We start from the raw sequence: 16,396 nt of genomic DNA on the forward strand, positions 1-16,396 counted from the left end.
GATTTATTCATAGATCCAGTCAAAGATGTATTTTAGTCATTTCTGGTTTAAATTGAGATCCCTTCCCTTTATAACTCACTTATCCTCTGCTATTCCCAAGTCAAGGGTCGTATATACTGACCCAATAGCATAGCTTGAAAACTAGAGCCAATCAACAATTTTAAGCATCATTTTCGTTCTCAGTGACTCAGAATTAGTAAAGTTTGACAACATTTATTTCAGAAGCATTTTGGCTGTAGAGCAGTGTTATAGAAAAGTTATAGTAACAGAAATGTGTTCAGTTAGCACTGTGAAAAAGGTTTTTTTGAAGCTCTTATAATAGGAATATTATTAGTATTTTAACTTGGAAACAAAAAATCCATGTTAATTCTCTTTATAAATTAACACACACACCCCTTTTCTCTTTTTTTTTACACCCTCCCACCCCCCAGTAGCACACACACAGAACCAAAGAAAAAAGTTGGTCTTTTATTCAGAACGTTACTGCTCTCTGACTTGTCAGATTTGTACAGCTTGCGAAAATCAAACTTTAAATTTTGTGAGAAATGTTCCAATAAAATATCCAGGTCTGCATTTAGTATGTCTGCTGTGTTTAGAACAGGGACATTTTCCCCAAGGTTGTGGGCATAATTCCCTCCTCACACATGAGCATGGTCAGAAAGAGATAGTTGTCTTATTCCCCTGCTGTTCTGATTTGCATAATTCACTTGATATTCATATAGCACTGCAAAGATTCCTTTTGCTGAATAGGGCTTTTGTTTTCATGCTTTGGCTGTCACCCAGTGGCAAAAGCCTAGATAGTGCACAACTGTAAACATGGCATATATGAACAGTGTTAGTCATGTAGTATAAAAGTATGCATAAATGAAATAAACTCCACAGCATATTTCATATGAAGAATTGTAAGCATCAGCCTTATACACTAATATATTAATCCAACAGAATGAACATCATAAATCAACTGAGAAATTCAAATACCAATAAATATAAATTGACACTCGTAAAACCTCAGACATACTCCAGTACTCAGGGCTATCACTTCAAATACCCAGTATGGATAGCTTCATTCTGAAATGTGGTCAATCTAAGCACCAAAAATAACATAAGTTATTGCTAAAATTGTGGTCAAACAAAGTCCATCTTGTGTTTGAGAAGGAGAGAGTACAGGTTGTTTGGGAGGAAATTTTAAAAAGGGTTGCCAAGATTGGGGGAAGGAATTGAATCTCAAATTAGAATCATATGAAAATTTTTCTCCATTGAAATTATTCTCAACACTAGATAACTAAGGAGGGAGTCCTTTAGTCCAAGACTAAAATGTTTTTTTTATTACTAGAAAAAAGCAGGCACAGCTAACTACTTATTATGAGCTAGACTGTGCAATTCACACGTAACTCTTTGCAGACTGCAGTGCAGATCTGCTCCATCCCTCAGCAGCACTGGGAGAGATTGTGCTACAGTCTTTCCTAGGATTTAGTCCTGCAACATGCGGAGTACTCTGGTCCTGATCCAGAAAAGCAATTAAGTACATATTTAAGTCTAAGCATGTGATTTAATTCCATTGACTTCAGTGGAACTAATCACATGCTTAAAATTCAGCATATACTTAAATGATTTGCTAGATTTAGTGCTCAGCACCTTAAAGGAATGAGACACTAGCAGGGGCTGGCTGGCGCGCCAAATTCGCATGCCCGCAGGCCCCGAGGGCCGGGCGAGAGCGGAGCAGCGAGCGGAACTGCCGCGGCTGAGACGGTCCGCTGGTCGCTGGCTCTGCGGCGCAGCTCTCGCAGGCGCGGGCTGGGGCGCTGGGGGCGGCGCGTCGGCTGCGCGAGTCATGCCTGCGGAGGTCCAGCCCAGCCCAGCGGACAGACCGCACCGCCAGTCATGCGTGCCTGCGGCAGGTCCGGTCGTCCCCGGGCTCCGGTGGACCTCCCGCAGTCATGACTGCGGCAGGTCGACCGGCGCAGCCTGCCGCCCCCCTGGGAAAGGGCCGCCCCAGGCGGGTGCTTGCCCCACTGGGCTCTAGAGCCGCCCCTGGACACTAGAGTTCCCCATCATGCACGGAGGGTGCACACTCTGAGTCATCCATCATTATTCCTGGTGTACCAGTTCTGCTCCACAGACAGGCCAGAGAACTGAAGCCATTGCCCCTCCGCTTCCCCACACTATCCTTTTCTAGGCAGTTTGGCTAGCAAAGGAGATGAGAATAAACAGTCACTACCATATCACTCAATGCCAAACACCAAATGTGGGACATAATGTTTGACAAAACCAAAATATGAGAGACAAAAAAATTATTCATGCAGGAAACTTAAAATGCTGTGGGGTTCATTCCTTTCATATAAATTTTTTCTGTTAAGTGAGAGGATACCTAATATGTGTGGAAAGTAGCTAATTTTGGGACTAAAATGAGTGACATTCCTTGCAGTGAGAGACAGTTGAGAGGTATGGCCCCTGTTCACAGGGCCTGCCATTGTGATTGACTCATTGACTCTATTGAGGCCAGGATTTCACCTCATATCTCAAAATGCTTTACAGAGTTAATTAGTAGAATCATAGAAATGTAGGGCTGGAAGAGGCCTCAGGAGGTCGTCTAGTCCAGTGTTTCCCAAACTGTGGGTCACAGAAAATTTCTAGATGGGTTGCAGGCCTGGTGTAGAGAGGAGATTCTGGGGTGGAGGGTGTTGAAGAGTGAGCCCGCCCTGCAGTGGCAGCTCCTGCCCTGGCTCCCCACTCTGGACATTGCAACCTGGTGCACAGGATCACAGCACTTATCAGGTTTGGCCTGGTTGCTAATCTGTTATCACAGACTAGCAGCTGGACTAAATTTTAGTTAATTGTGTTGTGATCTGGCACACAGAAGGGCACTGGGCCAAATCTGAATGGTGCTGCAACCCTGTGCGCCAGGTCATAACACTCAGAGCAGGGAGCCAGTCCCAGCCCTGAGGCACAGGAGCCACCATTGCAGGGCAAGTGTGGGCAAGATCACTCTCCAACCCCTGCGCCCACCCAGACCTCCCCTCCAGGCTGGGATTAGTCTTGTAGTGCTGCGGTGGAGGGCGCTGCTGTGGATGGTCATTTCCCCCTTGGCAGGGCAAGGAGGAGGAGGTGGTAGAGAAAGAGAAGAACACTGGCCTGTGATTTTGGGAGGTCTCACCAAATTTGGAGCCTTAGTGGGTCACAAAAAAAGACAAAATGTAATTGGTTGGTCATCTTACACAAAAGTTTGGGAACCACTGATCTAATCTATCCCCTCCCACACTGAGGCAGGACTAAATATACTTTGACCATCCATGATAGGTGTTTGTCTAACCTGTTCTTAAAAACCTCTAAAGACAGAGATTCCACAGCCTTCCTTGGTAACCTGTTCTAGTACTTAACTACCCTTATAGTTAGAAAGTTTCCCCTAAAATCTCCCTTGCTGCTGATTAAGCCCATTACTTCTTGTCCTGCCTTCAGTGCACATATAGAACAATGGATCACCATCTTTGCTATAACAGCCCTTAACATATTTGAAGACTTATGACCAGGTTCCTCCTCAGTCTACTTTCCTCTAGATTAAACATTCTCAGTTTTTTTAACCTTTCCTCATAGGTCAGATTTTCTAAAGCTTTTATCATTTTTGTTGCTCTCCTCTGGAATGTCTCTAATTTCTCCATATATTTCTTAAAGTCTGGCATCCAAAACTGGACACAGTACTCCATCTGAGGCCTCACAAGTGCCAAGTAGAGCAGAACAATTACCTCCCATCTTTCACATACGACACTCCTGTTAATATACCCGGAATGATATTTGTCTTTTTCACAACTGCATAACATTGTAGACTCATATTCAATTTGTGTTCCGCTATACACCCTAATTCCTTTTCAGCAGTGCTGCTGTCTAGCTAGTTATGCCCCATCTTGTGTTTATGCATTTGATTTTTCCTTCCTAATCTAGTAATTTGCATTTGTCTTTATTGAATTTCATCATGTTGATTTCAGACCTGTTCTCCAATTTGTCAAGGTTGTTTTGAATTCTAATCCTGTCTTCCAAAGTGCTTGCAATCTCTCCCAGCTTGGTGTCATCAGAAGATTTTATAAGCATACTCTCCATTTCATTATCCAAGTAATTAATTAAAATATTGAATAGTATTGGGACCAGAACAGACCGCTGAAGAACCCCACTAGATATGGACTCACAGTTTCATAGCAGACCATTGTAACTACTGTTTGAGTATATTTTTCAACCAGTTGTGAACCCACTTTACAGTAATTTCATCTAGACCACATTTCCCTAGTTTACTTATCAGAGTGTCTTACTGGACTATGTCAAAAGCCTTACTAAAATTAAGATGTCAGTGGACTTCAAAAAAGCAGACTTTAACAAACTCAGAGAATTGGTAAGTAAGGTCCCCTGGGAAGAAAATCTGTGGGGAAAAGGAGTTCAGGACAGCTGACAGTTTTCTCTCAAAGAGACAGTATTAAAGGCCCAATGGTAAATTAATCCAGTGTGGAGGAAAGAAAAATGGAAACATGGATGATTACTTTTTTATTCCTTAGCAATTTGTCCATGTTTCCACTTTTTCTTGAATTCCTTTGTAATGAACAGGTTCTTAAAGAGCTCCTGATCCAGCCATATTGGCCTCTTACTATTCTTCCTATATTTCCTCCACAGTGGGATAGTTTATCATTGGGCCTTTTCCCTATAGATTTTCTTCCCATGGGACCTTACTTACCAGTAATCTGAGTTTGTGAGTTTGAAGGTGGAAGGCAACTTGGGTGAAAGTGATCATAAAATTACAGATTTCATGACTCTAAGGAAAGTAAGGAGGGAGAGCAACACATTGAGGACATGAAGTCTGTAATTTTATGGTCACTTTCACCCAAGTTGCCTTCCACCTTCAGATTCACAACCAATCCCTCCCTGTTAGTCAAAATCAAGTCTAAAAAGTCTAAAATGGCTGCCATCCCAGTTATTTCCTCCAGCTTCTTAAACAAGATGTCCCCAACACATTCCAAGAACCTATTAAAGATTTCCAACAGATGTCTGGGTAGTTAAAGTCCCCCATTACTACTACTTATGTTTTGCATATTTCTGTTGTTTGTTCTAGAAATGCCTCATTCACCTCCTCCTCCTGAGTTGGTGGTCTATAGTAGACTCCTACCATGACACTGCTCCCCTTTTTCCCCTTCTATATTCACGCAGACACTTTCAATTGGTCTGCCTCTCACCTTCTTGTGTACCTCAGAACCAGGGCTGGGTTAAAGAATTTGTTGCTCTTTGCACTATGGCAATTGGGCCCCTCTACATTCTGTACCTCCGAGGCAGAGCTTCCCTCAGGTTTAGGAGGCCCTGGGGGGAGTTGGGTCCTGCCCTAAGGGGGTAGGCGGCCCTGGAGAGGATTCTATTCTGAGGAGTGGGAGGCCCCGAGGGAAGGGTCAGACCTGCCCCCGGTGGAGTGGGAGGCCCAGGTGGGCATTAGAGAGCAAGCCTGCTCCTCACTCACCCCACAGAGGCTCCTGTCTCATGGGGCTGGGCTGGTTCCCCGCTCTGCCCCATTGGCTCTCACCTCAGCATGTAAGCATTGCCCTGCCCCAATGACGCCCTGCCCTGCTCTCTTCCTGGCCGTGGGTTGATTTTTTTGTGTGTGTGCAGACTGATTTTCTTTTTCCGGTGGTCAGTGGACCAGAGATGGGGGCCTCATGCAAGTGCACAGTGGTTAATCTGAACCTGCTTAGAACAACTGTATATATTCTTGATGTACAATGCAGCACCTTCTCCCTTTTTTTCCTGCCTCTCCTTCTGCACAAACTGTTCCCCTCCATGCCAATAGTGATAGGGATAGAGATAGGAAGGGAGAAAAATATTTTTTCAGATGCGCTCTGAAAAGAGATGGTCAATTCATGAGGTGGAGCTGTACAGAAGAGTTTGCATGAATAGTATCAAGATATTGTGAGAATGGACAGAGAAACCTAGACAGGCAAGCAGAATCAGTGAAGAGAGCCATAGTGAGATTCCATGTGGTTGCATCATGTTCTGTGCATGTTCAGTGTACTCTTTGTTTTATTTATGCAAAATTATTAATGTTTGCTAGGGACTAATGGCATGCCTAATGTAAAGTTTCCAATGAAGTTGTTTATGAATAATATGCAAAACAAACCTTCAATTAAAGAGATTAGCACCTGATATCCCCCCTTTTTTAGGTTTTTCTCACATAAAAGCTGGGAAATTCTTCCCTTGGTGAGGAAGGAGGCAGGTTGGCTTCCTCACTCACATAGAACCAGCATGGAATTGGGCACCAAAACTCTGTGTCTCTCCTGTAGGCCATTGAAAGCAAAGAAAATTCTGTGGAAGCTGACTGCTGCTAGTGAAGCTCTGCTGCCACAGAGTCCTCTGCCAATTGTTGCCTCTGAAAATCCCCACTTTCCAAGGAAGAGGGGTTGTAGGCCCGGTAAATCTGATTCAATCAGCAGAGAGAAGTCTTTTGGCCTCATAACACTGCCCCTAGCCTGTCCCAGCAAGATCAGTAGAGTCTGAATCCCACAGAACACCTGCAGGAGACCTTCCTTGGGGACAGGAATGGGGAAAGTATTTTGCAGAACTCTCCTCTGCCTCGCACAGCTCTCCAGCCTGGATTTGCAAAATTGGAGCATATTTTTTTAATGTTCTGATACCTCACAATTGTCTACAACAGTTTTGTGAAACTTGTCAAAAATCATCTTTCTCTGACTAACAGCAAGCTTGGAAACAAGCATGGAAAGTCTTCGCTTCAAAGGAATATATTAACTAAAGTTATGGGTAGTTCAAAATAAAGGCTTTATATAGACATTGTTCAACCTCTGTCACTTCAGTAGTTTGGTGCTGCTATAATAATCAAGGAAGGATAATCAACTATCAACTTAATGATACTGAAATACTGAAAATAGAGTTTGGCAGTATTATGTTGAAACCCATCGGAAGGTTTATGGGGAATAGTAATAGCGTTGAATTTGCCAAAACTGATGAGCAATTTCCCTCAAGCTATTAATCACCGACACTACCACTAGAACTGAAATTTCTGACATTATTACAAATAGCAAGAGACCACATATGAGAATATTGTATTCAGATCTGGACACCTCTGAATCAGAATGAGATTCACTGGAGAGATTTGAGAGAAGAATATGTAAAATAGGGCTGAAGGGATTAATTTGAGTGGAAAGATTATAAGAACTAAATATAAGAATCTTGGCCAATCAAAAACTCTGTCTAATATATATGTTTTTCTAAATTTATATAGAACTTATCACAGGGTGGCATCCAGCAGGAGCCAGGATTTCACCCTGGGTATTTTAAGTGCTGTACAGATATTAAAGGCAGTCAGTTCTCTGTCCTGGTCTAGGTGTAATCATAGTCAGCTCTCCATTCTGCTCTACATGTACTCTCGGGCTGCTATTTTTTAAGCATACCATTGAGTTTTTATAGTTTTTTTAATAAGGTGAGGAACATTGGACCACCCACTCTATGGTTTTTTAATGTAGAGATGTGACAGTTCCATGGTTTGGAATCTATTAGTACACTAAACAGCTCAAGTACCAAGTATTTATATTTGTTGATTTTAGATCCCCTCCTCATCCCAGAATATAAATACAGCATAGTATATTATCCTGTTATAATAAATCAGATTTAGAAACATATACAAGTATGTACCTAAAAATAAATTGATATTGCAATTATATAAAATAGATCAGAAAAATAACACACAGAGCCCTTCCCCAAATCCTGCCTCTACCATATCTTCTCATTTTTTAAAAAAGACAGCTAAATGTAAATCTTTTGATAAGATACTCTCATTGTGAATTTCTCCCAGCCACAAGACTTTGAAACAGTAGGCTTTGTCTACACTATGGACCACAGCTCTCCTGCCGGCATAATTAAGTCACCCCCCCCAATGAGCAACAGTAGCTATGTTGGTGGAAAACGCTGTTCTGCCAACATATTACTGTCCACAGTGGCGCTTTTGTTGGTGAAACTTATGTCGGTCAGGGGTGTTTTTTTTTTTCACACCCTGACTGACAAAAGTTTTGCTGACAAAAGTGCTAGCATAGACAAAGTCTAAGTGTTCATCATGTCAGCAGGAAGGGCTACAGTGCCCCTATTCACTCCATCTCTGTTAATCTTTTCAGAGTGCTAATGGGACTGCAGATTACTCTGATGAAAGATGGTTGCCTGGAATCCTTTGTCATCTCATTTTGTTAATGGTTTTTAATTTGATAGGAGTGCTGTGTAGGGAGGCTTGCCAGCTCATTCCCTACTACACCTTTATATAGGAATGATATCAGCAAGTAACTTCTTTTTGAGGGATCTGCTCAGTTATGCCCAGAATAACTATCTGTACCTGGCAGATGAAATGCTCCTTTTTTGATCTCTTGGCAACCTCTTCATACATCCATCTTTCATTTTCAGTCTTTTCAAGGTGATGGGGATCCACCAATGTCTTCCTCTAGAAAAAAAAACAAGGCAAGCTCCCTTCAATACTGTGTGTCTTTCAGGCGATGAGAGCTTCTGGCTACAGTTTTTGTGCCCTTTCTGGTTCAGCTGATTGATCCCCTCTTATCTCCCACAATTCCTATTTGTTTTTTTCCAGTGAGTGGCTTTAGATGTGTCCTAGTAGATCACCTGTTTGTACTGTTAGTTCTTACCTTGAAAAATCTGACCTGTAGGTCTTATATCCTCCCTTCCCCCTATACCTGTCAGGAAGGCAGGGGTAAGGGGGCTGCAACTCCAACTCTGCAGCATGGGCGGATTCCCTTGCACTGAGGTGATCCTCCCATGTCCAGCTGTTCTTGACCTAATATTCACCAGCAGTGCAGGGCAAAGTAGCCACATCACAGGGGAGAATCTGGGCCTTAGTGTAGATTGAATATTTTCAAACAGAAACTAGCATTGTGTTGTTTCCCTAGCTGCATTTGTTCAGCAAGCTATGGTTGAGCAATCTCGTATTGTGTGGCATCTCTGTTTTTCCTGAAACCAGATCTCATGCATTACTAAAATCATCATGTTAGCATAAGCAATTACTACCAGCTATCTGAATCTATACACACTGTTTGACAGGGGAACTTACCTAGTACTTTGTGTAATTAATTAAAAAAATAAATATTCAAGTTCCTAAATTGAATATTGCAAATAATGAGGATGAAGAGGAATCATTTAGAATTGTTCAAGAGGGTATAATTAGGAGGATGGGATTAAGAAAGTGAAAATTTAGGTTAAATATCAGGAAAATTTCAATAGTGAAGTCTATTAGATTGTGGAATAATTTCCTAAGGGAAATGCTGGAATCCCCATAACATGGAATGATTAAGTGCTACACTGCCCAAAGCACTAGAAAATATACTGCAGAGAGCAAACCTGCATCAACAAGGGGGTAGGATTAATCCAGTTCCCCCTCTTATGAAGATAGGTCTTCTGTAGATCTTTTCTGTTTGGTTTCTCTATGGTTCTTTTAGAGTGACACCTTAAATTTCTCTGCATGTGGAGTGTCTGAGTAGGCACTTTCTGCTATGCTGCACCTAACCTTGGTGATATTCTAAGGCAACTCATGGAAATTAAATCGTTCTAAGTGTAGATATGGGCATGGGGAGGGAAGAGATGGATCATGAAATGTAGCTCTGATCTACCTCTTCATTCTGAAATTACATTTTTCTCCAAATTAGTCCACTCCTTCATCCTCATGTTAATGCAACTTTAACACAGGATGAAGCCCTTGGAGGCTGGGTGAGCATGCAAGCTTCTTCATGGTAGTATGGCAGGCACTTGTATAGCAACAGATAATTTATCTTTCCCCAAAGCATAGCTATGTGAATGAGCTTCACCAATCCAGGGTACAAAATGCGTTGTTATTCTCCATATCTGTTCTCCTGCACAACCTTATGATGTGTCCTCACCAACTGCAATGTTCTTATTTGTTATTTTGAGGAAGTTCTTTTCCAGTCATTCTTTTTCTATTAATGATTCTACATGCAGTTATTTCTTATTCCATTTTTTAAATTTTACTACATTTTCATGAGTCCTTTTGTTTAGAAAATCTATAGATTTTAAATCTAGTTTTCAATGCTGAGGCATTAGAGTCTTATGGACTAAAACATGAGATTATTTTAACCAGATGGATTTAGAGTCACTGATGTACAATTTATCAAAGCAGTTTGCAAAAAAAATTGTGAAAGTTTTAAAAAACATATTAAATTGTGGTGTCAGAAAAGATGAGATTACACTCTACCAGAAGTAAACCCTGTAATTTTACCAGTGAGCACAAAATAGACTCAGTATAACATTGTTTGTTTATGTTTGTACATGTGGTCTGAGTTGGCAGGAGATATGCCCAGACTTCTCAAAAGTGCTGGCAAATAGTATTGTTTCAGAGAAGATGATAGATATAACAAACAGATGGCTAGAGGGCATGTATGTTTGTTTGAGCAATTCATGTTAAAGTTTACGCTGGAAATATTCAGTATCAAATTATTTGAATGCAAAATCAGTTTGTATAGATTACATTTTTATTAAAATGTAGGAATAGAAAATTGATTTGTATTCCTAGAACTGTTATCCTGGCCAGCAAACAAACTTAGCCATAATGGCTTTGAAGGTCTTTAAAATAAATACAGTGAAACCTGTGTGAAAGACAGTCTTTATTAAGTAACTAGTGATCCTAAGCAACAACCTCAAGGTCTTCCCAAGCATTTTATGATATAAAATTATCTGTACTAAGTAACCACCTCTCCAGTATGACCAAAGTCTGCCCAGAATTGGTCATAGAAACAGAAGCAACATCTCATCCTAGGAAACTGACTGAACTGCTCTGAAATTCAATGCCCATAAGGCATGCATTCTATATGCATACAGTTGGTCAGCTGTTTTGAGTGTCCCTGGAAATTAGTTTTGCTTAGCCTCCTGGGAATTCCCCTTTTGTAAGGGGAATCCTCAAATAGTGCAGAGCTGACAGCAGCTCTATGCCACCCTCACTCTTGGTTCGTGGTATAGAAGTTGTGGCCAGTGGAAAAGGGCACTGATAGAATACACTCTGGTTATTCCCAGTTGGCAGAACTGCTGCCTGAGGCCATGGAAAACCTACAGGCTGCTCTAAATTGTGCCACTGAACAAGCCAGACCAGTCTCCAACCAGCCCCTGAACTCTGGGCCTGAAAAGGTAGCATACAGCTACCTTTTCCCCACATCCATGTTTCAGCTGCACTGAGTGCAGCTCAGTCACAGCTAAGCCATGGTCTACACTAGAGACCTATGTCAGTATAATTACGTGGCTCAGGAGTGTGGAAAATCCACACCCCTGAGCGACACAGTTATACCGACCAAACTTCTGGTGTAGACAGCATTATGTCAATGAGAGGGTTTCACCCATCAACTTAGCACCTACGTCCATTCTTTCTTATTACGCATTTTAAGTCTGCTTTGGGCCCAGTACTGTTCCATTGTTGAAGAGAATGGCAGAACTCCCTTTAACAGGAGCAGGATTGGGTCCATTGACTCCAATGCAAATTGCAAGTGCTCAGCACTTCACAGGTTTTGGCCACCATTGTTTCTTGTTCTGGTTATTCCATCTTGAATGGACTTTGTGAGCCAGAATCTGAGTGTAGCTATACACTGGTAACATTGACTTCAATGGGAATTTTGTGTGAAGGCCAGTAAGTCATTTTCATATGAATCTGCATACTTCAGCTAAATTAGTCAATATATAAATGATGAGGAAATATAATAAATTTAATATTTGCCTCCATTTTCCATTAGACATTTTTGAATGTGTTATTCTGAAATGGTACACAGCTTACCAATACTTGACTTAGACTTTGCAGTTATGCATGCAGCTATTTGTGTGGCAAGAAGAAAATCATGGCTAAAGGAAATAAGCAATGGGGAATATTTGAGAGAGCAGGAGAAGAGAAAAGAAAATCAGGAAAGACCAAGAAGAGGTAGAGACAAAAAAAAAAACAACAGAAGAAGAAAAAGCCATCTCACCAGAAAAGAGCTTTGTTAGCCAATACGTATTTGTTAGATGTAGTAAACACTACATTAATGGTATTATGTGCATGGTATTAATATAATATACATTATATATATGGATGTTGGGAAGGTATGTTAACATGTATTATGCTCCTCCCACAATTCCATTCCGCCATGTCAGGTATTCCACAATGCTTTGCAAAGCTAAAGTCAGCTTTGGCATTAGAAAATAGGAAACTTGTCAAATTATAATACATGAATACTCTATACCAAGTGCTGTTAGGAAGTACTATCATGGCTCATCATCATCTGGAATGTAGTATTCAAAACAAGATATGGGAAAGTACAGGGGTGTACCAAGGACAAAGCTAGGGTTGCCAGGTGTCTGTTTTTTGACTGGAACACTTGGTTGAAAAAGGACCCTGGCAGCTCTGGTCAGCACCGCTGACTGGGCCATTAAAAGTCAGGTTGGTGGTGCAGTGGAGCTGCCAGGCTCTCTGCTTGGCTCCACAAGGCTCCCGGGCAGAGAGGCAGCCACAGGGGCACGGCACACAGCCCCTGCCCCAAGAGCTGGCTCCTCAGCTCCCATTGGCCAGGAATCACGGCCAATGGGAGCTATGGGGATGGTGCCTGTGGGCGGGGTCATCACGCAAAGCCCCCTGGCTGCCCCTCCATCTAGGAGCCGAAGGGACATGTTGCCACTGCCCGTGAGCTGCCTGAGGTCAGCGCCGCCCGGAATCCACATCCCGAACCCCCTCCTACACCCCAACTCCCTTCCCCATCTTGGAACTCCCTCCCACATCCAAACTCCCTTCCAGAGCCCACACCCTGCACCCCAACCACCTGTCCCAGCCCAAAGCCCCCTCCCGCACCCTGAACCCCTCATTTCTGGCCCCACCCTAGAGCCTGCATCCCCAGACTAGAGCCCCTACCCCCTTCCATACCCCAACCCCCTGCCTCAGGCTGGAGCCTCCTCCCACACTGTGAACCCCTCAGCCCCAGCCCGGAGCCCCCTCCTGCACCCCAAATCCCTCATCCATGGCTCCACCCCAGAACTCGCACTCAACCAGAGCCATCACCTCCTCTCACACCCCAGTCCCCTGCCACAACCCAGAGCCCCCTCCCACACTCTGAACCCCTCAGCCACATCCCCAGCCCAGAGCCTCTCCTGCACCCCAAACCCCTCATCCTTGGCTCCACCCCAGAGCCCACATCCCCAGCTGGAGCCCTCACCCTCTCCTACACCCTAACCTCTTGGAACAGTCTGATGAAAATAAGTGAGTGAGCGAGGGTGGGGGAGAGTGAGCAATGGAGGGAGGAGGGATGGAGTGAGCAGGGGCGGGGCCTCGGAGGAGGGATGGGGCATGGGCGGGACCGTGGGGAAGTGGGCGGGGCAAGGGTGTTTGGTTTTCTGGGATTAGAATTTGGGAACCCCAGACAAAGCTGGCACAAACTAGTGGGTTAAACTTAAACTTCAAGTGATGTATAGGGGGCTTTTAGCTTGTAAACAACCACAATATAAATAGAAGTACATTTAGGTAGGTATCTTTAAAGCACACCTTCTGTGTAAGGTGAATATGCTGCAAGATAAGAATTGCTTCCTTGAAGGAGGGTATGTATGTCTTCTTTTCTTACTGTATTGCTTTATCTTTAGAGAATGACTTTGGCTAAATTTGGTTTATTGGTCTCTTGAACATTTTTAAGAACAAACCATGAGTGAAGTCAGTCAGTTGGTTATACTGTTCATCAATAGCCTAAACTTCAGTCACACACAAGAAATGTTGCTTCCAGAAAAGCCAGGTCAGGCATTGGGAAGTGGCAGATGCTTCGAGGAAGAATAGTTTTGTGATGGTTTCAATTTCACTGAACTGTGACTCAGGAAACTTGGTCAGTTTCTCGACTCTGCCACACAGTCCCTGTGTGACCCTGGGAAATTACATAATCTCTGTGTGGCTCAGTAATGTCTGTAAAAGGGGGATAATAATTTCTTTCTTCTGCCTTTTGTCTGACTCTTCTGTTTTCTTTGCAAACTCTATGGGACAGGAACAGTCTCTGATTAAGTGTTTGTGCAGTACCTAGCACAATGATGTCCCAGTCTCAGTAGTGGCAACAGGTGCTACTGTCATACAAATAAATAATAATAATATGGGAGACAACCTAACTTGAGCCAAGATGCATTGTGGTGATGAGTGCAGTATGAGAAATTATAGACTAGAATAGCAGATAGGAGAACGGAAAACATAATGACAGTCAATTTGCAAGGGAAAGGAGGATTAAAGGAAAATACAAGAGAAAGCTGAACCAGCCTAGAAGTTGTGCTCTGTAGTGCAGTGCAGGAAACCTGAGTTCAGTGCATAACCTCTGTCCCTTGATTCTAGGGCTGGTAGCAGTGATGGGCTACCATATTTGCTTAGGCAATATATTTAGTCACTCAGGAGAGGAAGTACCTCCCATTGCTCAATGGTAACTTCTCTGATTGACTAAGGATGGAGATACTAATAGACTTCAAAAGCAGTGCTGTTTGTTGCTGGTAGAAATGTGGCACTTCCTGGAGTCCATGTGAAACTATGTAAAACAGGGCAAACTGAGGGAAAGCTTTGGTGTTCCAGCAGAGATGCAGAGGAACCTCAAGAGATGAGGGAGAGAAAAGAAAGATTACAGTAACAAGATGTTCTTCTGAGTAGAAGACACCATATCTTCTATAGTTTACCAAGTTACTGTCATAATACAGTAACTTGTATTATGAGAAAACAAACTAGAGCTACTTTTTGGGTTAGGTGATTTCTTGGGTAATCGCTGGCTGCCATGTCTACCAAGCCAAGCTGCTAATCGTGATCGCATGCTTGTCTGCTTCTCCCACAAGCACTCTACTGTTAGGGTCTTGTGTGCTTTTGAAAATCCCACTAGGCATCTATCTTAATCTTTAAGTGTCTAAATACCTTTAAATATCTGTCCCATTGTACTTTCTCCCATGCTGTCCCTTACATGCAAGGGGAAAGTCATAATCTGTAAAGCCACCACCTTATCCTCCTCCTTAAAAATTCACCTCTTCCATTATGCTTATAGGAAACGACGTCAACCCTCCCCCAAAAAAGCCCTTACCATAAGATAATAGCAAGGCCACTAGCACATTGTGATTACTGCTACTAATTGTCTACAGATTTTGCACACATTTTAATTTTTCTCAGGAAAATTGACTATTATTAAGCTGAGGGTTTTTTTTCATTATTCTCATTATGGTTATGTTGAAAGATCAGAATTTGTGCCTGTGCTGGTACATTTTCATTACTGTTTTGGAAGACTGCTGTACATCTTCAATCATTTTGGGCTTTCTTGTGCTCTCACACCAGTTGTGTTAATTACATTGGCTTCACTGAATTAAACACCAGCTATAAACTGGGCCCTTTATCAATTAAGTCGAACAGCAAAAAGTTTCCTGTTTGTGTTTTCACAGGAAAGCATTGTTGAAGTTATTGAAAGGAGAACTATATGAGATTTTGAAAGTGTCCTTCAGTCTTTGTTACTATGTGGACCAGTGGTTTACATATTTATACATAGTTGTGTGCTGGCTTATGATGCTGTTATGGTTTGTTCTGCTACTGCCAATGCGAACTCTGATTTCTTACTTTCTCAGTTGACTTTTCTTCTGGCAGTTGGTATATTTGGCACTGAGTGTATAAATGAGACTGCCTTCAATTTAGCAGGTCTTGCATTAAAAAGGGCTTTTAAAATCAGGTTCTCCTTAGTTCTGGGGAAAAATCTAGATTTTGAGAGCAAAATTACATAACCAGGTTGCATCAATTTGTTGTAAGTAATGCCCCACATTACTTTAAACAGAGTTCATGTCATAGGTCATTTCTTCTGCATCATATAATTGTATGATTACCTTATGATTTTATACTTAGTCTAAAAAAATCCTGGCAAACGTTTACATAGTGAACACAATTATATGTTTCTGTGTGATATTTTATAAGATTCACAATATAAGATGTGCACTATCAGTGTACTATTAAACTTTTACTTTTGAGGTTAGAAATCAAAGTATGCCTGATTTTCTTTATCTTCATCTCATCTGCTTTGAGTTTAACATACCTTTCTGAACAAAGACATGTTTGTAAAGGATATTAAGTTTTGTTTTGCCTTCCTCTCCATTTAAAGTGCTCTGTGGACCCTAATGTGAAGTTATGATCCCCTAGACTGATTGATACACGTGTAGAGATGACTCTGATGATAATTCATTTTTCAGCTAGTCATGAAGATACTTTGATTACTGTGTGTTTAAATAATTATAACACAGTGTTCAATGTTAGTCTTGTTAGTAGGGAACACATGGGAAACAAGTTACACGTTATTCATGCCCAACAAAAGATGCACTGTGGTGTGACCATTTTAATTCCTAATGCTAGATTAGAAACATAGGACTT

At 42.1% G+C, this 16,396-nt stretch overlaps 1 protein-coding gene across 7 annotated transcripts in view; it reads left to right on the forward strand.

The window, feature by feature from the left end:
* Nucleotides 1–16,396, forward strand: part of ODAD2 (outer dynein arm docking complex subunit 2) — a 165,096-nt gene that overhangs the window by 76,415 nt on the left and 72,285 nt on the right. The gene's annotated exons all lie outside the window — the stretch shown is intronic.

This window comes from Mauremys reevesii, linkage group 2, assembly GCF_016161935.1.
Source record: "Mauremys reevesii isolate NIE-2019 linkage group 2, ASM1616193v1, whole genome shotgun sequence".
In the NCBI taxonomy this organism is placed as follows: Eukaryota; Metazoa; Chordata; order Testudines; family Geoemydidae; genus Mauremys; species Mauremys reevesii.